The 22,583-nt window shown below is 33.7% G+C and overlaps 1 protein-coding gene and 1 pseudogene across 3 annotated transcripts in view; one reads left to right on the top strand and one right to left on the bottom strand.

Moving 5' to 3' along the window:
* LOC147065675 (fibroblast growth factor receptor homolog 1-like) overlaps window positions 1-22,583 on the bottom strand; it is a 272,850-nt gene that overhangs the window by 220,945 nt on the left and 29,322 nt on the right. The gene's annotated exons all lie outside the window — the stretch shown is intronic.
* Window positions 6,079-10,132, top strand: LOC147065676 (glucose transporter type 1 pseudogene; annotated as a pseudogene). The gene has a single exon (XR_015071764.1). The product of XR_015071764.1 is annotated as a glucose transporter type 1 pseudogene (transcript).

The raw sequence follows: 22,583 nt of genomic DNA, 5'->3' as shown, positions 1-22,583 counted from the left end.
TTATGTATACCTACTTATTAGTGGGGCTGAAGGCCCAAACCGAATCATCTGGAAAAGAAAATGACACTCACTTTATTGTCGGGTCTGCCGAATGGCATAATCTGTTCTAACGCCATTACAATAAAGGTGATATTGCTATGAATTCTTCATGCTTTTTGTTGGGTCTGCCGAATGGTTCGGTTCGAATGGGTTCGCTCAAATGAAATTGGGTGACGTCTACCTATACATGCGAATGCGCGAATTTACTTGCTAGCTACTGCATTGAGTGCGTCGTCCATTAATAGTCTCTCGTCTGCCATTTTTATTGTGTTGATTGTATGAACAAACGTCAAACGCGATGACCAGCAATGAGCGAGCCATGATAGTGTAGACAGAGATAGAGACAGAAATGGCCGATGGCCGCGGGCTGTGCGCTTGCGCGGAGTCGACTTTTTTTAGATACAACATGCAGGCTGTAGCAGAATGCGACATGCAGAGTGCGACAGGATCGTCGCAGCGTCGAGTTGCATCAGCCAATCTGCGAAGCTCCATTTGATAACGTTTGTTTCTTGGTTTACGATGACGTCACATCGACGAATTCGTCGTAAGACGCATGCGGCGAGTTCTGATGTGCGAGCCCTCTTAGGTACTTAAATATTTCGACGACACCCATGTTTTTTTTAAATATTTTTATCTGTAAACCGTCATAAGGAATCGATTAGTAAATGTTTCAGATTAATAGTGTAGTAATGTAGTTATCAAGTAAATCCGTTTTTTTTAACGTATTTGGAGTACCACCGCCATCGAAATTGTATATATGTATCTACTATATTGCAGTGGCGAGGGGTGGAGCATCCTGTAAATTGTATTCTTAGTTCAATGAAAACAAAAGAGCATTCATAAGTGAAACGGCAAATAATTTTCAACAGTAGGTGGAACGAAATTTCGTAGTCGTCGCCAATCGAAGACTGATAGTCGAGGTGTGAGCACGTCAATTTGTTTTGTGATGCCGTCGGAGGAATATATTCTTAAATCGTGTAAAGATGACTAAAAAACGTTCCGCATGTACTTGAAAAAGAAAACATGTCAATGAATATACTATTATTATTAAGAATATTAATTCTTTTATAATACTGTATATAATGTGTTTGATGAATGTTTTTCAAGGAGGTCGCCATGTCGTGGTGGAAGGCGATACCCGAGGTGGTTTTCTCGAGAGATTATTGGGGATATTCAGATCAAGCATTGCTATCACAAAGCTTGGAAGGCTGAGCATGGTCAACGCGACTATGAAATGTTTAGCCTTTATCGCTTGAGAGTGAGGCAAGCTGTTCGAATGGCCTATCGAACATATATGGAATCGGTAGCAGATTGCATTCGTGAAAATCCCAAATCGTTTTGGGATTATATTAAATCATTAAGAAGGGATGGCGGGTATGCCGATTCGATGAGTTGGAAAGGCGAAGAGGTGACCGGACATGGAGTGGCAGAAGCATTTGCTGGTCACTTCAGGTCTGTCTACGCAGGTAGTATTCCTTATTTGGATGTTGCCTCTGCGTCGAGACAGTCATCATGCGGTGCCCAGTCCATTGATATTTTTCCAGTTGATGAGAGTGATGTGTTAAATTTTATTAAAAAACTAAAAAATACTCACTCTTTGGGACCTGATAACGTCCCTACATTTTTTTTTAAAGGGGTGTGTTGATTTTGTCAAAGGCCCACTTGCATATATATAATCTCACAATGGAGACAGGTATCTTTCCGGAAACGTGGAAGATGTCGAAGGTTACTCCAATCCATAAGAGTGGTACAGAGTCATCAGTGGAAAATTACAAGCCGGTAGCTGTTCTCTCTGCACCAGCAAAAGTTCTTGAGATGATAATGCACAACATGATTTTTCCAAAAATTGAGTCATTTATAATAAATGAACAGCATGGATTTAGAGCAGGCCGATCAACGGAAACTAACCTGATGGTATTTACCAATTATGTGTCATCGGCCCTGGATAGAGGCCACCAGGTTGACTGTTCTTACAATGACTTCTCGAAAGCATTTGACAAAGTCGATCATGATGTCCTGATGGAAAAACTCCAACTTATTGGATTGTCTGATCGATTTTTGAAGCTATTCGGGAGTTATTTTAGGAACCGTCAACAATACGTATCGTACGGCCTTTATCAGTCACAGACCTTTTACACATTTTATGGTGTCCCTCAGGGCTCAAACTTAGGGCCGTTGCTGTTCACGATTTTTATAAATGACATAGCATTGGTAATAAAAAATGATATGTTTTTGTTGTTCGCTGATGACTTGAAACTCTTTTTGGAAGTTGTCACCTTGGACGATTGTCGTCAGCTCCAACTTGATATAGATAATATATTAGATTGGGGCAGGCGTTACAAACTAGAATTCAATATTGATAAATGCAATCTTTTGTCGTTTACCAGAGCCTCAAAAGTGTTGTTTTTCCAATACTCGATGCATGGCAGAGTTCTGTCACGAATATCATCTGTAAGGGATCATGGCATTACGTTTGAGAGTAAACTGACATTTATTAGCCATATAGTTACCATTTGTAACAAGGCGCTTAAAATGTTGGGCTTCGTCATGCGTACTTCCCGGGTCTTTTCGGATGTTACGGTATTAAAACTTTTATTTAATTCTTTAGTTCGAAGCAGACTTGAGAGTGGGTCTATTGTTTGGGCACCGCATCAGTTGAAGTATGGCCTTATGGTGGAGAGGGTTCAGAAGAAATTCTTGAGACTCCTTTATTTGAGGTCGTACGGATACTATCCTTGGCTTTATCCAACTGACTTTCTCTTAGGCATGCTTACATACTGCAGTTTGCAATTTAGAAGAAATCTTTATTTAGCTATGTATTATTTTCGACTTATACAAGGTATAAATGAGAACTCTGACATTCTGGGCAGTGTTGACCGGTGTGTCCCTGATAACTAACTATCTTAGAAATAGAGTATATCAGTTGTTTATTCTCCCAAGGTGCAGAACCAACCTGCCACTGGTAATGCCAATTGGGAGGGCGATAACTATGTTCAACGAAATTGCTTCGGGTGTTGATATATTCCGCCTACGTGAGGATGAGTATAGGTGGACGTTATTTTATAAATTTTTAAAATAGGGTCTGTTTAACTCATCCGGTGTATTTCCATGTACCTATATAATTAATATTTTTGTATGTACATATTTCTACTGTTTAATAACATACTATCTATCTCTTTTTTTATGTCATGTTGTGAACGTCTTAAACTTATAATTTGTAATGTCCACAATATGTAAAAATAAATAAATTTAATTGAATTGAAAGAATATAATATTAAACATAACATTAAAAGGACGCATGTTGAATTTTTATGACAAATTATATTTCGTTCGGCTTGCGTCATTTGCACAATCCGCGCATCGCCTAGTCACGATCTTTTTAGACCATGCCTCAGCTGAAGTATAGCCTTAATGTGCACTATTTATGTCGGATCTTACAGCCTACCTCCACCTTTCGCCACTGCATTATTGTTAGCGCTGTGTACACTTGTGTACATAATTTCAAGTCACTGGGTGTAAGGAAAATAGGTTTATTTTACATTATAGAATAGATTACGTAGATAGATAATTAATTATTTCTTACTATTTTCCCCATTTTTTCGTTCTGTCACTTCTGTGTGGTATTTGATGAATAATAATTAATATAATGGTAATTTTAAAACGAGTTAAGTGTTGTCATTGTCTCGTTTTTGTGACTCACTATTATTTGTGACAGTATCTCTGTTGATTTTAAAGTTTCCAGTTCGTCAACATCGTCAAAATTCAACTACTTTTATCAATGCTAATAATAACAGCTAATATAAAATGCACCAATAAAGACTATTAGAACAGTGACAAAATATAACTATGACCAGTGGCGCACCCAGGGGGAGCTTGCCCCCCCCCCAAAAACATTGAAATTGAAAGCCAATAGATTAGACAAATAAAAACACGGAAAAAAAATGATTTGAAATTCTCCAGCACCCTCTTTAGAAAAATTTCTTAGATTTTAATTTCTAACACAACAATTTCGAAACACTAATGTCGGGTTTTTTTAGGAACTCAATCTCTAATGGAAATGTCAAAAAATTCTCGGTGTCCACCCGAATTCCGGAGTGGTGTACACCAGTGGCGCACCCAGGGGGGGGGGGGGGGGGCTAGGGGCCCTGGCACCCCGCAAACATGAAAATTATCAGAATGATTTTAAACATTGACATCGAAAGCCAATAAAACACGACAAAAAAATGATTTGTAATAATTCTCCAGCACCCTTTTTAGAAAAATTTCTTAGATTTTAATGTTTTTTAAGGTTTTTTTAGAAACCCAATACCTAAGGGAACTGTCAAAAAATTCTCGGTGCCCACCCGAATTCCGGAGTGGTGTAGGTCATGGCTGGGGAAGGCTGACAGGGCTCTAGCCTCGGGGCCCGGGCTGTGGGGGGCCCGACGTGTCGGGTTGACCAGATAAGTGAGATAAACACACATCATAAAGTAGCATTAATGGTAAAAAAGTCGCCTGCGGCGCGATTACACTTCGTGGCCATGAACATTTTCAATTACTTATATAATTGTGCAATATATTTTTTGATTATTATGTGTCGAAACTCGACAGCTCCATTATTAAAGTAGATGTATTAAAAATGGCCAATAATTCACTGTATAAGTACCTTAATTTGAACTAAAACACAATTTGAAAAACGTTAATGTAGTGTTTCACACTACAGTTAATCTTAGCGGTAGGTAGGGGGCCCGCCAAATATCCTAGCCTTAGGGCCCGTTTCAGGATGTGGGGACCATGTGCAATAGACAAAAGACCGATAAACGAGAAATTAAGCTGTGAAGAAGAAAAAAGGTACTGTTCGGTTAAAGCGGATACAGCGGAAAACGCATTTTGTTTGGGTTAGTAATAATACATAAGTATATGTATTTCGTTTAAAATTTAATTAATAAATAGATTCCACAAAAAATCATGTTTCATTTTTCCGCTGGCTGTTCTGTTTTGTCACTGTTCTGTTTTATCATGTTCTGTTTTGTCGTGTTCTGTTTTGTCACTGTTCTGTTTTTTAGCGCTATAACGCCATGGGTCCCAGGTTCGAATCCTGGGTCTGGCTAGTACACGTATTGTTTTTCAATTTGTGTGTGCGTCAGGGTATGGACCTAATGGGTTGAGCAAGTGGCTGACATCCATTTCTCGTAAAAAACAAAATCAGTTAATACAAACCTCTACTATGTGGAGGCCCATATGATCGTATTAGGATCGGACATGGTCGGAAAAAAATTAAATTTAAAGCAGTGTTGGACACACAGAAAATAATGGTTTGGGAGTGGTCCTTTAAAAAAAAATAGACGTGATATTTACATTCCCCATGCCCAGATACTCGGCATTTTGATTCAAGACCTGCATGTATGACTAAGGGTGTTCGCCTACGAGTTATTACAAGCTGTCTCATCCAAAAGTCTTAACATCCATTTCTCGTAAAATTAAAAATCTGTTCATACAATCTACTCCCCGTGGACATCCATATATTATGATTTATGGACCTTCTGAGGATCGTAGTACAATGTAGTAGTAGTATTATATGGTTGATGGTAGCCATTGATCAGTAGGTTATTATTTTATGTGGTCAAATCTTTAACTTTTATTGTACATATAAGTATTTATATAAGTAGGTACATAACATTAAAACAATGTAAGTATCATTTTTATATTATGTATAACATATCGATTTATATGAAAAATTACGAAATTAAACTACTAATTAATATACCTACCTAATACTTGAATTAAAATAAAATAAGTACTAAGTAGGGAAGTAGATTCTAGTTAGGTACCTGATAGGTACCCACCGACCTAAGCAATATTATTTGAGATTACTTTTTTGTCAAGATTTTTTCAGGCATAAAAATAACAATAGATTTATAATCAGTTAATCGCTACTTTCCAATCGAACTGCAACTCGAAACAGTTGAAATTCGAAACCAAATATCTGGCCTATCGATCTCTTTGGATCGGGGGAAAGACGAGTGGGGTAAAGAGGCATCGTCTGTCGCGACAGGTTTTCATTATTTTTATATTACAAACAGCACTCCACGCTCGGTTCGTTAGCTTGCAGCCGTTTGATTGCACAAAGCATTATTTATTATCTTCTCCCATGCCTTTCATTAATACCTAGTATTTTTTCCAACGGAGTAATAATAATTATTATAAATACTGGCCTCACATTATCTTGTCAGTTTATTCAAATTCAGTTGCCGCGTGGCCTTGCCTGTAGTCTGACGCGTCGTTCATTCCGCCCACGTCGACGCGCAACGTGTTTACTTTCTTTGAACAGTGCCAGATAAAAGTGTCAATAAACAACATGAGTTCCATTTCGCGCATCGCTCGCTAGAAACTCTCGCGCAATACTTCATTGAGACTAGAGTGAAGTGAGAATAGGTACTAAAACTGTGGCAACATGTCAAAAGTGACAGGGAGTTTGGCTTATGCCATATTCGCAGCTGTATTGGGAATGCTCCAATTCGGCTTCAACACGGGAGTGATAAACGCACCGCAATCTGAAATAGAGAAGTTTATCAATGAGTCATACATGGGAGAATCTGGCGAAGGACTCGGGGCACATACCGCGCAGACCTTGTTCTCGTTAGCTGTTGCCCTTTTCGCCATTGGTGGCATGATAGGCAGTCTGAGCGGAGGATGGGTGGCTAATTACAAAGGAAGAAGAGGCGCGCTCATGATCGCGTCTTCAGTTGGAATCGTCGGAGCAATTTTCATGGGAGTCTCTAAAGCGGCAAACTCTTATGAATTACTGGCGATAGGACGGTTGATCATCGGTTATAACTGTGGTCTTGCCACTTCAGTCGTGCCCATGTTTGTTTCTGAGTTATCTCCTGTAAATATACGCGGAGCTATGGGTACCATCAACCAGTTAGCTATCACGGTGGGCTTGGTCACAAGTCAAATCCTTGGGATCGATGTGATTCTTGGAACAGCTACTGGGTGGCCGTGGCTGCTTGGATTGGCTATAATACCGGCAGTTTTACAAGTAGTATTGTTGATACGATGTCCGGAATCTCCTAGATATCTTCTCATCACTAATAGAGATGAAGAAGGGGCCAGAAAGGTCTTGAGAAAACTACGAGGGCGAGTCGATATAGATAGTGATATTGATGAAATGCGCACAGAAGACAGATCTGAACGATCAGAGGCGCCGGTTTCACTCTGGGAGATTATTAACTCGAGTTCGTTAAGGACCCCGCTCATAATTGGAATCGTCATGCACTTATCGCAGCAGTTCAGCGGAATTAATGCAGTATTTTATTACTCGACAACATTATTCGAGTCTGCTGGCATAGAATTAGAAACAGCCAAGAAAGTAACAATTGGCATTGGAGCCACCATGTTCACGATGACTTTAGTAACCATTCCTTTGATGGATATCGCCGGTAGAAGAACATTACATCTCTACGGTCTAGCAGGAATGTTTATTTCTTCACTTCTCATGACTGTGGCTCTGTATACGTATAAAACCACTCCCGTGATGAGTGTATTTGCTGTTATTTTCACATTCCTTTATTGTGCATCTTTTGGGCTGGGTCCTGGATCGATCCCTTGGATGATAATGGCCGAGATGTTTTCACAAGGACCGCGACCGAATGCCATGGCTTTTGGAGCATTGATCAACTGGTTGGCCAACTTTATCATAGGATTAATATTCCCAAGCATGAACTCCGGACTTGGTAACGCATCATTCCTTCCATTTACTGTTTTGATAGCAATATTTTGGCTCTTCGCTTATTACAAATTGCCAGAAACGAAAAACAAGACAATAGAAGAAATAACAATGTTGTTTAAAAGATAAATTGTGATGACTCGAGATGTCATCTTGTTATTGTGTTAATAATGGTTAGCTCCTATGTCATTGAAACATATGAGTGTAATAGACAATAATTAATAGTGAACAATGTGATTTGATTACGTCTCCATGTTGCTTTTAATAAGTTACATAACACACTTGATGGGCTGCAATCAAAAACAGTATTTGCGAAATCGCTGACTGAATTTACTTATCTATTATACGAACATCCATTCATCTCGTTGTTTTTATATTAAAATATATTCGATAAGAGTTTTTTTTGTACTTTTACATACATTTATTAGACTAATCAATTTAATTATAAATTGATAATGTAATGGACAAGGTTATATTTTTTTAAAGACATTGAGAAATTTAATAAAACAAAAACCGATTGCCAAAGTAGCTTGATTTAGAAGAACGCTGATGAGTAGGTATTAAAAGACCAATAGTTAAAATTTGTCGCAATTAGTACGTCGCCTTGTAGCATAGAAGTAAATGCAACGGACGGGGCGTAAACCCAGGAGACGCAGGGTTCGATTCTCTGCCTGTGATTCCCTGCCTGCCGTGGCTTACTTTTTTCAAAAGGATTTTTTCTATTAATCATAATATATTTTCTCAGAGTGTTTTTCAAAATTATGTATTTTCAATAATCAGAATGGTACATTCTTAAATCTTGTGAATTATTCGTTGAATAAAAGAAATAGTTAGTTATAATTGTAATATTATAATAGTAATAGAATGAAATATCAAGTTGCCGTTCCTATCATCATAATTATCATTAAGTAGACCTATTTATTTCAATAATTGTGATAAAAATCAAAGTCTGCATCAGCTCAGACCCAATGTAGGTAGGCACTTAGATAATAAAATACGATTATGCAGATTTGGTACCTCTTTGTATATCTTTCAGAGCCAATTTACCTTTTGAGTACTGATACTTTTATATATTATAACAGACACCTCAAATTCTTAAACTTAAAACCAAAAAGCTGACAGTCCGTAGATATCAAGCGGCTGATAAATCCTTAATCTCATTTCCCTGAAAATGTTCTTTTGGAGATAATAATACACTCACTGGCTTTCAGATCCAGACATGCATTTTCGACATGTTATAGTCCAGTCAAAAAATGGGTTCAACTAGAAAGTTTCGTGGGAGTTTTTATACTTATAATCGGAAAACAGTTATATTAATCAAAAAACTGTTTAATTAAAGTACTCACTTATATATTTTCCGATTTTTTAGCCAATAGAGGCATGAGCGGAAAAAATCCGAGGTGGCAAGATAAAGATTCGAAAAAATCCCCACAAAATACATAAAAATGCAAACTATAAAAACTCTTTTATACTTTGGAAAGATTTTTGTAACTTTTACTAAAAAAGCCTTGTAATAAAATCGTTATCAGAAAATATATCGTTAAAAACAAACTTGGAAACAATGCGGTTTTTTTTTCATCATAAAACTCATAACATAACATAAAAATCACAATTCATAACTTTACTTACCAGCATACCATTCGGTAGGTTACCGTTAAATTAACATAAAATGTGTTGTGTTCAATGTCATGATGGGTGTGCAAAAGATAATAATGTGAACGTATAATATTTTTAAGTGTGCGTTCTGGCGCACTTGGCAGTCATGAGTAGGGAATCCAATCCAGAGACAAAATTCTGATCCCGGGATTTCGTGATTACAATTTGACAAACCCGGGATTGCCATTTTTTCCATTGTTAATATAAAAAAAATATATTTACAAATACCAATTTATTAAATAAATACTTTTAAACTTACTTAAATAGTATAAATAATAATTTATACTATTTAAGACGTGTATTGTTAATATTGTATACGTTCAATCTTGGAAATACATTGTTTACAAGATTGACGGAGTAAATAATATTGTAATATAAATAATAATGTGAATTTAATATGAGATTGCTGTTTCTGATAGTAAAGACTTAATTAATGGGTTAGCGAGATTTAAAATAGTAAAGCAAATCATGGTGTACTTATGGCTTTTCCGCTTCATAAATCTTATTAGTCAGCCAAATATGAAACTGCCGTAAAACGTATGAGATCATGGTGGAATTACTTTGATAATAGTGCAAAGCATTTTCTTTCCTCAATCTTTCTCATTTTTATTAATTTATGTGAAAAAATAAAATGAATCGACAACTTACACATGCGTATAAATCAAACTTCATTCAAACTCAGTTTATTTCTAATGTATTTATCTGTTATTAAAAGTATTTTTTCTGTTATATTTTCGTTTTCCATTTTATTTTCCATAAAAATTGATACAAAAAATCAATCCCGTAAGTTTCGGGAACTTATCAATCCCAGGATTCATAGGTATCGAAAATAGCTCGGGATCCCGGAATCCCGGGATTGGAATCCCTAGTCATGAGTAAATTACCAGGGGCGGCGCAGCGTTTGAAAAAAATTGAGACAATCTTAATGTTACTTCAAGCTGGTGCACTTCACGATTATAAGTTCGTATGATTCAGTGGCTGTTTATTACCGATATGAGTTAATTCAGTGTTTCCCAACCTTATTTGCGCCATGCCCTACTTCAACGCTTCAAAAATCTCCATGCCCCCCCCATAAAAAGTTCATAGTTTATTGAGAAACTCTGAAAAAAATGAATTGCTTCAAATAAAAAGTGCAAATAGGCAATACTACTTTTAATTTGTACCTATCTATATTAAGTGTATTAGATGTACAACTCGAAAGAAAATTAGTGCGATCCTTGTGCTTGATGTGAGCTGCAAAGGGTTTTTATGTGAGGTACTAATTTGGTCAATTTTAATCTTCAATTTCCACAGTTTGTGATATGAAAACGATTTCTTTTTTTTTTAGTAACACATCATTTATAGCGCTAAAGCGCCGCATTCAACTAAAGTTTAGTTGAATAGTAGAAGGTAACAGGGGTAGTCAACCTGGTCCCTATCACCCACTAGTGGGCGTTCCAGCTTTCATGGTGGGCGGCAGGGGTTTTAAAAACATTTTTTTAAATGTAATTTTTTCAGACTTCACGCTTCTATGTATGCAACGTAGAAATAAAAAGATAAGATTTAACTACAGTAAGTTGTTTTATAAAGATTTATTCTGCCAAACTTAACGAAAGTCTGACATAAAGTATTTGGTAAGCAATTATTATTATCTGCTTTCATTTGCTGTAACTCTGCTTTATAAATTTTATAAATGAAAGTTACATCCCTACTTTATAAATCATTATTACTGTGGAACCGGTGGGCGGTTAGAAAATTTTACTACTAACAGAGATACAAAAGTGGGCGGGTGGTATAAAAAGGTTGACTACCTCTGAAGTAAACTAAATATTATGATGAGAATGGCAACAGTAATTTTCTCGGAGAGTCATGGTTTCAATATCAAAAAAATATTTTCGAAAATTTATTTTTTAACAAACAAAACAATGTACCAAATATTAATGATTTGCACATTGCCCCCCAAAACATTCAAATTTCCCCCGGTGCACCGCGGTGGGGCGTACGCCCACGTTGGGAAACACTGAGTTAATTGAAATGTATCTTTTCTTATTGCAAGACATTCAATGTTGGATATGACTTCCTATGATAATAATATTACGTCGGTTCAAATCCCACTTGATCCAAAAGTTTTTTTATAATAATATGTATGTTTTTGAAGCTGCTTTAATGTATGTATACTAAATGAAGAATATCACACTTTCCTGTGAAATAATTTAATGAAATAAAAGAAATGATGATGGTCGGAAAAATTTGCTTCACTTTATGTAAGTATATATATAATCCACAAAAAACATGTTTAGGTAGGTAATAAAATAAAATACGTGCATTTAGTAAGTATTAATAAATGTTCCAGTACTATATTTTTTACAGAAATACTATAATTTTTACGCCTTTGTAGATACTATAATCAGCACAGAAAAAGATGACAACATTAACATGGCCTCTAAAATCAGGCATAATGCTAATTTCTTTGTACTTTATGCATGTACTATTATAATATATATCGGAAGACTTTCAATTTTTTCTAGCATACATAATTATATATAATATACACATTAGTACTCCGTTGTTAACTCTAAATGCTTAAATTATTGACTTTTGGCCAACTTTTGGCAGCGACCCCATGAAATAATATCTATACTTAGTTACGCAAAATCTCTCTAGCAAAATATTATTACGGGGTTTGAATTTGGGCATTTTGATATTCCACTATTCCATGAAGAACAGTAACAAGACTTAATAAATATTCTTAACTAAACGTTCAATAATAATATGTCTGCCACTGGTGTATTGTATAAAAATGCACAATAGAGAAAATTAATTTATGATAATATTGTCATTTTGAATATGGCTTCAAATTATTGGGTAAGTATATATATGCATTAACAGCAAGTATTTTAATAAAAAATCGAGCAAGTATTTTATTAAAAAGGTGGGAACTATTTAATATGAACAGCAAGTAAAAAATGATTATTGGTAAGTATTATAATATAACAATGGAAGTATTTAAATTATGATAAAGAATTATTTAAATAATTTCTGGGAATTATTTAAATAATTAATGGTAAGTATGAATATCAATTTGTCAGTATAAAATCTATTTTGGACAGATTTTTTCTTTTACAGAAATAACTTATTTAGTAGCTTCCTTATTATGTTAAATTTAGTAGGATAGTATTGTTCTTTCTATCTGGCTCTCCAGAACAGATTGTACTATTAGAATGGTATTTTTCTATTATTTCATCCCTTACGCCCATTTAGTGTAGCAGCATTTGTGTATCTATAAAATGGCTCAATGATGTAATGCGAGTCTCCTGAGCAAGATTCTAGTGCCTTTAAGATACTATTTCATTTTAACTATCAGCTGTAACTTAACTTAACTGCACCTTCCGAACCATCAGTTGTAGGTAGCTGTTAGGCACACACTCTTGATCTAAGCGCACTTCAAAGATATATGTAACCTTACTTTATGAGATTCAAACCCTTAATCTCTACTTCATCGCAAAGTTAAATAAATTGTAGTGTCTATTATATACATTTTCAACTTTGCAATAATAACAAGACATACTTCAGACTTGTATAGTGCTTATTACATATTATTTTCAGTATCAGAATTAAATAATAAGACAGACTTCAGTTGTTTACAATAAATGTATTTCTTTTGTTCAAAAATTCACAATAATAATCAATGGTAACAAACATATGACAGAATAAGACGTTTCCTTCAATGATATATCAATTACATACAACCTATTACTAAAGACGACCGATGTTGATCAATGTGAATGATTGAAAATGATAATTTAGAATACACACCCAGTCAAACGATAACATAAAAATCTTTTCCTTCAATTACGTACAACCTATTACTAAAAACGTTCATGAAATTCATAAAAGAAAACATAAAATTTGTGTTGTTTTTACTGTTATATTATTTTATGCAAGTCTACATATAAATAACACAACATTTTAGGATTATCGGAAAACATTCCGATAATCGCAACTTTTGACAGCTCGATTTTTTTATTCGTTCGTTGATCAGTATCAGAGCATAGACAAATCGGACGACTTATTAATTGTCCTCGGACTTTTGGCTCGCCAATGGCAATACGTTCCACGGTCTTGTTTACATTACATACTGCAATAAATTAACAATATTAAATTATTATCTGATTCGGCATTTACACTAATAGTAAAACTAATAATATACATATTATATAAATAATTAAGATACTTACTTAAATTAGTAATTTTAAAAGACGTTGAAAAAAACATTTTTTGTAGTGATGAGTAAAAAACATGTAAAATATAAAAAATCCACGAACCCTAACTAATTAATTTAGCATACAATTTTAATTGAGATAAATTTAATATCATACTATTAATTATTGTTGTACCCAAACTGAGATTAATTTTTTTTATAAAATTAGACAATAATAGGTAATAAAAATGTACTTAGTTTAAAAAAATGATTTCTGTAATATTTGTAGTACCTACCTAGAGAACCTATATTTTTGATCAATTATTAATTTAATCTTTGAGGTTATTCGCATTTATTTTATGAAATGTCCATCTAGCTCTTTTTTCTGCACCTCTGCGACTTCTTATTTGATCTTCTTTTAATAATAATATAATCATAAATAGTTTGTTCTTACCGATATTCATGAATGCATAGACTAATATACTTTATATGCGATAATGGTAACCCTAAAATGCCGTGCGCCCCATTGAATGTTTTTTACTTTTCATACTATCAAAATAATAATGGATATTGATTTTATCTATTGGCCCATGTCATTTAAATAATGATTATTTATTTTTACTACTGATTTTTGAATATTATTTCTTGCTGTACCAATATTTTACATTCAACATTAAAACTGGCGGGCTTATACCGATACTTTGAAATAAATACTTACCATTCATTTAAAATTCTGACAGTTGTTATTTAAAAACTTTTCAAAATTGTCTATTAATACTTGCTTCAAAAATGCACGCCTTTGAATATTATATGTATTCTATTCTACACATCCGTAGCTAAAGTTGATAGTAAACCACTGGGTCAAACTATGTGTCACTAGTTTGACTAGTTTAGCCATCATTATAAATTATCTATCTACCTATGTACTTAAATGTAATGTTTATTAATGGTTATTGTGATTAGAAATTACATACAAAAATATCATTGAATACAATACAAAGTAACCCGCTTATATTATTAAAATTTTAATTTAAATACAGATATGACAGGTAAATGACAGCTTATTTTATCGCCAAATTATTTCTTCTTTTCTTTCTTTCTTCTTCTTCTTCTTCTATAAATATACGTATTCATCAGTGGCGAAGGGTGAATTTTGGAAACAGGTAGGCTGTGGAGAAAGCACATTTGTTAAATGTATTTACGGGAAATAAGAAGATAATCCGACATAACTACTGATGAATAGATAGGTACACAAAAACCGATGAAATTTCAAAAGCTCGCTGATGGTATAAAATTAAGCAATTAATTTGAATTATGTATTTTCCTAAATATAAACGCAAAATACGCTCAAAATATATTGAAAATATCCGTTGTTGTGAATCTGTTCCATAAGAATTTATAATTTAACAAAACACAGACTTAGATAGTACAATATCAGATTTCAACTGACATAATTGGCTGATTAAATTGTCTTAGTCTATGAATAAACTAATTGACAAATAAAAATCACGAGATAAATTATTTATTATTTTTAACAACAATCAATATTTATTTATATGTGATTGAATACCATAGAATTTTTTTTTTTAAATTATCTTATAAATTATTTTGAATAAATGTGCACTTTACGTAATACGTAAGCGCTCGTTCAATAGCTTACTGATTTCCATGGGCGGCCGCAGACGTATTGAAATTATGAGAAACAAACTTCATATTAAAAAAACTTTCGATTCAATATGTCAATATAAAATCTTAAAAATATTTTTCTTAAGAAGGTAGGCTTTAAATAATCGCCTAGTATGGAGTCTTCGCCACTGGTATTCATAGTAAGTAATTGATTAACATTTATTATTCAATATTAATTACATACCCATACGCAAAAACGTGTATCTAGGGAACTCACACATAATGGGAAATGGCAGGTATGGAATAAGAGGCAATCGATCTCGAGTGTGGAAATATTTTGGATAAACTTAAGCACGTGATAAGAATACGCTCGTCGTTCTGTTCTGACAACTGCTCTCGGTTTATGCGCTGACGCTCATTCAATATTGGTGTATTTGAAGGTTGCAACACACACTATTGTACGGCTATGTTTGGTACATTTTCGTAGGATACTCACACATACAAAACTCTGCGCAAGATGTAGTGTATTGGGGTAGTTAGGAATTCTATTTATTAATCTGTTTTGTGTGTATCACATGATTTTTTTTATTCAATTACATATACAATATACCTATTAATTATTGTTAGCGCCTGCGACTTCGTTGACAAAAATACTTACTTCCTGCTGATCGCTTTCAAAAATCAACAAAAATGTGCATTCTATAAAATTCACTTCGCGCCAATTCACTATAATAGGTACCTACTTAATTAAGTATCATTTATTACCATTATTCGTGTTATTTACTAAAATATAATATGTAATTAGGATGAAGAATACTTCATTCTTTACAAATTTAAAATAAAAAAGTTTATATGACCTGTTTATTTGGAATAATTAGCAATACTTACTGCAAACTACAACCTACGAAAATATTTACTATTTATTCCTCCTGAAACATCGATCTATCAAAACATGATAATGTCAGTTTTTCTAAATTGTTCAAGAGAGCAATTTTAAACTTCGAAAGATATTCAAACAATGGACATAATATAAGTATCACAATATTATAATATAATATATTTTATTGACACAACTTATTTCTCCCAATCTATAAGACCTAGACATACCATATTTTGATATTATATTTTAGATGTCACTGAGACAAGTCTGATAACTCCATTTGCCAAAAAAACGGACATATCGTGTTTTGACATCTCTTACTACAGATATTATATACATACCTATATCGTGTGATTAGAAGCCGTATGAATATAATAAAATATGTTTAGGACGTTTAGGTTAGGTACCTGCTAAAAACATGAAAAGACATTAGATATGGCGACAGTGAAGTCGTATAAATGCATCCGTTTTACATACAAGGAGTGATAAGCGTGGAATCATTGTTTTGGTGTTTGTTTGGTTTTAGTACATAATATAATAAAAGAATTAACACATTTAATGTGTAAATGTAAATAAACGGATCACAATTTTTGACACACCCACGTAGCATAGAGATAGTAGTGGCGTGTGGTTTATTGGTACTGTGGATGCGGCGCATACTAAATTTACATAAAATTTCTATAAGACTGCAATATTCATCCAATTTGATATTTAAATTTTACATAACCAAAAATGGTTGACAAACATTGGTTTACACACTAACATGTATGTACTTAGAATAATGTATCGACTACGTTTTGCAATTGAACCAATTAAAAGGCGTTTAACGCTTATTAGAGAGGCGTTGAAACAATTGCTTAAATTGGTTAATTTCGTTAAAAAACGCTTTCAAAATTTTCGGGCAAAATTTATAAATCATGACGTTAATATGGTTAGCTCATTTCCATATTAAAAATTAAGTGCCTACACACTTCTAATGTTTTTGAAGTTATACTTCTTTTGGCGCGTTTGGGAAATCAGATCAGAGTGTATTTTTGGCCTGTGACATGTAACACATCATTTATTTTTTCACACGAAAAAAAACGCACTCGATTGGATTCGAACCACCGATTGTTCGGTTATCAGCCGAACGCACTACCTTTACGCCACAGTATGATACTGCAATCGTGACGATTATACAGTATAATATTATGCTTTAGAATTGTTCCGTTGCCTAGGCAGCGAATTTATTATTGTCGGCCATTTGCAATTACTTACGTAAACAAACGATTGAACGTCAGATTGACATTTCGTACTTTAAAAATAAAAACAACGAGAAACCATTATATAATTTAGTAATATAAGTTAAAGTGTATAGAAATAAACTAACGGCGTTCCAATAAGCGGTCCTTTTTCTTGAGTGTAATTTGACAAGATAATTCAGAGCTAGTCAAAGAATCTAGTTTATCATAAGTTTTGTTTTGTTACGCCAAAGAAGTATAACTTCTAACGCGCGTACATAAGTACACACCGATTTTTTTTTCCATATACCTACTATATATTATAGCTAGGGGTCAAGGCCAATCGTAACTACTATAATTATAGTACAGTAGGTACTAGGTAGGTAGGTACCTACTATAATTTTGATTCCGCGAAAAATGTGTGTACATACAGAAAAATGGTAAGGGGTGGTGGTTCACTTATAAAAAAATATCCATGATAATTTATTATTGTTTTTTAATGCGGATAGGTGCGACTTTTTCACTTTTCCGGGTACACACCCTATGGGTGCTTACCTATGAGTTATTGCGACCTGTTGCATTCACAAGAGGTTATGGAATGTAGCTATGTGGCCTGACAGTTAATATTATTAAAATCTTTTATGTCCGTTTGTGTCATCCGCGCTGTCTTATCATTTAGACATGTCATAGCATGACGAAGAGTTAAAATTACATTCACGTAAATTATTTATATTTGTTTCGTGTCTGGGGGGGGGGGTGGACACAACACCCCCTCTTGTATACTCGCTTATCTTCGTTTTTTAAAAATATGGGAATGGTATACACGGGTAGTAATAGATGCACAGATAAGAATAAGTCCGCGAACCTTTATCTATTTGATTCCAGCATACACGCATTTCATTTTCATATGAAATTACATTTGGGGAACAAACATCTGTCACCAAAGGGCAAAACACAATATAGTGAATAAGTAGTGAATTATTTATCAAAATTTTGTTTCTAATCATCGGCCAATCGTAATCAACTTTACTTATTGATCATAAGGATTGTTATTTTTCAGCTTTTAAAACATGTAGTTTTATTATCGTCTTAGTATCTATCAAGAAGATCATTTGAATGTCTCTAATCCCGATAAAAAAGCCGAATAAATTGTCTATCTCTTATCAGTCTTATCTTATCTTATCACTTACCTATCACAAAACCATATGGCAATATGACATTAACAAGCAGCAGCATTTAATAAAAAAAAATGTTTTCGCTTAGTATTCATTCATAATGCAACATAATTGAAATTCCACAATTAGTCCAGGATCCCATAGACTTTTCGTATACATAATATGCGGAACACATTCTGACAATTTGAATAGGTTCTAGGGGTCACAAAGATATAAAATGTCAATGTTGCCAGGCGATATTAGTGGTCATTTTTTTTTATTGAGGTTTTAATTTTTTTTATTATAAGCCACCAAAAATTGTTCTGAGTTCTTCAATAAAACCAAGACCGAATCAGCGATTGATTGAAAATGCAATAATTGTACCATGTCATCGGCATGGTCATAGAACGGTTCGTCCCATTTGAAAAAATAAAAATAGCGGGTAGTGCAATGTGTTCAAAATTATCGATTCTTTGGATCTTCCTTGGAAATTATTTTATTTAGCAGCATTTTTGTATAGAATCACCCAGATTGGTTTCTTTACCATATATATGTATATTTTATTAGTTTTAGCATTATGGTTAATCCAGAAACAGTGTAGGTTGCACATATAGGTAGGTGAATAAATGAAATAACGATAATCACTAACAACACTAAGTACACATTTATTAAAAAAAAAAAGAAACAACAAGTCAAGTGTTCAAACTGATTTAAGTATCATGATCACAGTTTTTACAAACACAAGAATCGATAATTTTGAACACATTGCACTACCCGCTATTTTTATTTTTTCAAACGGGACGAACCGTTCTACGACCATGCCGATGGCATGGTACAATTATTGCATTTTCAATCAATCCCTGATTTTGTCTTAGTTTTATTGAAGAACTCAGAACAATTTTTGGTGGGTTATAAGAAAAAACATTAAAACCTCATTAAAAAAAAATTTACCACTAATATCGCCTGACAACATCGACTTTATATATCTTTGTGACCCCTAGAACCTATTCCAATTGTCAGAATGCGTTCCGCATATTACGGATACGAAAAGTCTGTGGGATCCTGCACTAAGAAAAACACAGGGAACAAGGTCGAGGTGTATGGTGCATTGAACACCATTGGTATGGTGTCTCTAATCACTAAACTGATAAAAAACTAATATGACTAATAAGTCACTTTTCGGTGATTATCGATTAGATCATGGGCTCCCAACCGACATTATTGTCATCATGAGCACACTTATGGCTTATAGCCAAACATGGATCTTTTTTCCTCATTTAACTTACATAACAATAGGTACCTGAGACAGAAAATATAATTATATTAGACAAATAAATATTAATTCTATTTTTTTACAATTTTTATTCTAAATATTATTTAAAACCTTATTAAATATAATAAAACAGATACTTAATTAGATAAGTATGTAATTATTATGTTTTATTATATAAAAAAAATGAATGTTATAAGTGCAAAAATATACGTTTAACAGAATGTTAATTAAATTAGCGAGATCTTTGGCACTGGATTTCTTCGATCTATGTTTCACAATTAGAAATATATTATGTAGATATTACTACTCCTAAACAGTCATTTAGATTCACATCAGTTAGTCGCGGTCTGTATTAAATTTCGATTGTATTATGTTCATTGTTGAAAATAATGATTCGCATAAATAAGTTGAACCAAAGTACGATTTCATCTTACGTCTATGTCACGCTTTTTAAGGAGGTAAGTACATTTTTTTCGATCGATCAGATTCCAAAACAATTTTAGCAATATACGTATCATTTTGGAGGTCCTGAATAAACGTGGGCGCAAGCAAAAGTGATCGCGCGCACAGGTTTTGGAATCCATGGTTTATCGTTTATGTACGAGAAACGTGCATTTTTCCCCAAAAGTGGGGATTTTTTTACTATGGATATACAGTGGCTATACTACTATTGTCAATTTTGTTATAATTTGCTCTGTTTAGTGTTTAGAGCAGAGTTGGCAAACCTTTTTACGTGCACAGCAGTTTTTCATAGGAAAACAACGGAAAAAAAGTTTTTAAGAATTCGATTGAGAAAGTAATAAGAATTTGATTTATGGTTTGTCTCATAATAACTTTTTACTGACGAGGTTCTGCATATAACTGTTCCAGAATACAAAATGCATACTGCTCTACTGCACCACTCCTCAATCAATCAACTTTGAATGTCTCTGCTGCTTGATTCTAATAATTTTTGTTTTTTTTTCCACTAGTGTTAAATAGGATTTATTAAATTAAATTAAATACAATATGCACGTTTTGTCTTCATTGACACTGGATCTAATAATTATTGTAACCAATAACAAACATAACCTCCAATAATTAAAAAATATATAGGTGTACGGTAAGATGAAATAATATAAATGATGATTTGAGTTTCCCCATCTCCACCCGCCATGTATATATGCATGCAGCCGCGAATTATAAATAATGATGAGTCCGGAAATACTATGCATGCATACAGAATTGAATTTGTAAATCGTTCACGTGACAGCAAAATTTTCGTACGTGCCAGAGGTTCGCTAACCCTGCTAGAGGAATTAAGGACTATCCCTGTCGCTTTTGTTCTTCACTAAACTTGGCAAAGATTTAGGCATTATTAAATCAACAATCAATATAATAACAGTGCGACTCTTTTACACCAGGAGCGGTAGGTGGAGATGCATATTAATTTAGTTTTAACGGCCATCGCATCTTCCGTGAGCACTAGTAATAAGTCAGACTTTTTACAATAAAGCATGTGACCACAGTTCGGTGGTTTCCAAACTTCATGTTACTACGCTACCCGTTTAAAAGAATGTAATCTTGGCGCCTCCCCCTCCCTTTATTACATTAATAAATAATACATTACGTCTACAAATGTACTAATATAAAAAATGATTAAAAAGAAATTAAAAGAAAAGTTAATTAAGAAAATAAATAAGGTTTTACTATAAATATTCATTTTTAAATTGATTTGTTTTTCATGCGATTGATGTGTTTATTTGTTAGCACAAAATGCTCTTTTTCTACTAAATGGGCCTACATTGATTTATTCACTCAATTTTAACCAGACAAGTTTAGCAATAAAGTTATCGTTCCTAAACAAATTTGTTTCTTCAATATGATTTTACTATTTTATATAATTTTTTCTTGAGATAGCTAGCGCACTTCACCATAGTATAGAAGTGAGGTATAATAAAATTATTCTCCAGTTATCTTCAGACAGGTTTGCAAACAACCTGATTTTTATATGACTGTTTTTTATGTAGTTTATAACTAGCGGCCGTTTTATGAACTATGCACTTGCAAACTGCACACCTGCACACATTGTTTGGGCCCCGCATCAGTTGAAATATGACCTTATGGTGGAGCGAGTTCAAAAGAAATTTTTGAGACTCCTTTATTTGAGGTTATATGGATACTATCCGTGGCTTTATCCAACTGACTTTCTCTTAGGTATGCTAACATACTGTAGTTTAAGTACTAGAAGATATCAATATTTGGCCACGTATTTTTTTCGACTAATACGTGGTGTGAATGAGAACTCTGCCATTCTTGGTAATATTGACTTGTGTGTCCCTGATAACTATCTTAGAAATCGGGAGCATCAGTTGTTTGTTCTCCCGAGGAGCAGAACTAACCTGCCATTGGTGATGCCAATTGGTAGAGCAATAACTCTGTTCAACCAAATTGCTTCGGATGTTGATATATTCCATCTACGTGAGAATGAGTATAGGTGGACGTTATTTTATAAATTCTTAAAATAGGGTCTGCTTAACTCATCCGGTGTACTTCCTTGTACCTATATACTTCATATTTTTTGTATTTACACATTTATACTATAGAATAACTTAATATTGCATAATTACAATATTACATAATACTTTTTTAATAATATTTATTTGTTTCTAAATGTCATGTTGTGAACGTCTTAAACTTATAATTTGTAATGTCCACAATATGTAAAATAAATTAAAATTGAAAATATGTGTTAAACTTTTCGCGGCTCCCTCAGTAACAGACCGCGCCTCCCAGTTTGGAAATCGCTTCCATAGATTACTAGTATACCAGTGATAGCACTCGAGATGGTTTTGCATGGCACGCGAA

Source organism: Rhyacophila brunnea, unplaced genomic scaffold, assembly GCF_057557595.1.
Source record: "Rhyacophila brunnea isolate RB1 unplaced genomic scaffold, BYU_Rbru_1.0 scaffold_6, whole genome shotgun sequence".
In the NCBI taxonomy this organism is placed as follows: Eukaryota; Metazoa; Arthropoda; class Insecta; order Trichoptera; family Rhyacophilidae; genus Rhyacophila; species Rhyacophila brunnea.
The sequence above is the reverse complement of the archived record's forward strand: the minus strand, read 5'-3'. Positions and strand labels throughout refer to the sequence as shown.